At 40.7% G+C, this 2,299-nt stretch overlaps 1 pseudogene; it reads left to right on the top strand.

Annotated features, from left to right (window-relative positions):
- The first annotated feature begins 684 nt into the window (after nucleotides 1-684).
- LOC103741699 lies at nucleotides 685-1,911 on the top strand (annotated as a pseudogene).
- The last annotated feature ends 388 nt before the right edge of the window (nucleotides 1,912-2,299 follow it).

Raw genomic sequence — 2,299 nt, forward strand, 5'->3', positions numbered from 1 at the left:
CAACCTAAAGCTTTATACTTTATATTATTATTGCAAGTTACTATATTTTTTATGGAAAATAGCTCATGGGTGTGAGTTCCATAGTCATGAAAAGGCAACATCAGAAACTATTATCAATGAAATGGAGTAACTGGCCTTTACTGACATCTTGATTTAAATCAATAGAATGAAGCCAAAACTAAAAACAAATAAGCAGCCTTGCTGCTTATGAAATTTGACACTGACTGGACATTGATGACAATTTTCATAATTATTTATTTCTCAGTTTGCAAATGGTATGATTTTATGTTAATTGAAATTCCCTGAAATTTGAAGGTACAATGAGAGGAGGTACACATGCGGTAAGAGGGAATCTTGGGTTTGCTAGAATATTCCAGTCAGATCAGATGCAGCACAGTTGTTCATGTTTTGATGGATGCTGAACCAGGCTAACAGATGCATGAGGATTTTTATATTATTTTCACTTACTTACTTTTTTCTTATTTCACTTTTTTACTTATTTTCACTTACTTTTTCCATAATAAAGTGAGCAAATAGACAGGCCCGAGAGCTTGGTGTAGCTGAGGGTAACAGCACTGAGGAGCCGAGGTTCTGGGAGCACAGCACAAAGACAGTCTTCTGCACAGGCGTTGCTTTCAGCCTGCCTCTCCCTTCTTTCTTTCAGTGCCTGTATTTCTTGTGGACATGGGTCAGCTGTTTTCCTCACCTGAGGACACACACCACCAAGATTTAGCCTCCAGCTTTACTAACCATTTTAAGAACTTTAAGGCAGAACACAAAATCATTTCTCAGGAAACCATCACTTCAATTGAGTTAAAGCCTGGCCAGAGGAAACATTCAAGACGCAAACTCTGCAATCAATGCTGTGTTGAAAGAAATTGCTAGTACCCCACTCAACGTTGCTGTGACGAGCAAGCCTGGAGCGGGAAAGTCCAACTTCATCAATGCCCTGAGAGTGGTTGGGCACGAAGACGAAGCTGTGGCTCCCATTGGGGTGGTGGAGACTTCTATGGACAGAACGCCATACAAACACCCAAATATTCCTAATGTTTTGATATGGGACCTGCCTGGCATTGGAACCACAAATTTCCAGCCAAAAGATTATCTGGAGAAAGTATAATTCAGAGAGTACGACTTCTTCATTATTGTTTCTGCTACACGTTTTAGGAAAAATGATATAGACCTCGCCAAAGCTATCAGAATTATGAAGAAGGATTTCTACTTTGTGAGAACCAAGGTGGGCTCTGATTTAGAACATGAAGAGGAATGTCAACCACGTACCTTTGACAGAGAACACATCCTGCGGCAGATCCGAAACCACTGTGTGAATGCTTTTAAGCCGAATGACATGGAAGAGTGGTAAATCTTGATCTCTAACTGCAACTCAGCTGAACATGATTTCCCAGTTCTGACGGACACACTGATAAACGATCTTCCTGCTCAAAAACAGAACTTTTATGCTTTACCGAAGCAACCATTGAAGAAAGCAGGAGTTTCTGAAGCAGTTCATTTGGCTAAAAGGCTTGAAGATTTGACTTGTGCCTGCCTTTCCTGTAGCTGGCATCACCACGGGCAGTGACGTGGACAAACCGAAGGCAAGTTTAAACCACTTTCAAGTCCTGTTTAGTGTGGATGATGGTACCCTAGAACTTTTGGCTAAGAATTTGCAAATGCCTGTTGAACTGGGGAAAAAAAAAAAAAAAAGCACTAAATCTCATTTGTTGGAAACTAAAAAAGAAGAAACAGTAGGGGGGAAACTTGAAATATTTGGAGAACATCACTTCAGCTAAGGATAAGCTCCTTGCTACTGGCCTTTATTTCAGGAGAATCTTTTACCTGCAACTTCATTTCCTTGACACAGTGGCTGATGATGCTAAAGTTATCCTTAAAGAGATATACTCAAGAAATTAGTTTAAACCCAGCTGACCACACCGCAGACCATGACAACACCTAATACTTAACACCAGAGTCATTAGATCAATTGCCTCTTCTTAAATCTTTTCTTTACACTAGCCAATCCAGTGTCACCTTTGGAAAACCCAAGGATAAGTCCATGGAATACAGAAGAATTCCACAACTCACTCCAGCTCTTGGTCCCATTCTCACTCTCTTCTTTCCTCCATCCCTCTGTTTCTCTTCTGCACATACATACACACATACACACACACACACACACACACACACACACACACACGCGGGCAAGCGCCTGAACTTTACTCCCTCCTGCCACTATCAAGTCTGTCTTAGAAAATGGTTGTTATGGCTTATAGATTCTCTCAATATAGAGAACCCAAGAACA

Source organism: Nannospalax galili, unplaced genomic scaffold (assembly GCF_000622305.1).
Source record: "Nannospalax galili isolate Female #2095 unplaced genomic scaffold, S.galili_v1.0 scaffold1640, whole genome shotgun sequence".
Classification (NCBI taxonomy): Eukaryota; Metazoa; Chordata; class Mammalia; order Rodentia; family Spalacidae; genus Nannospalax; species Nannospalax galili.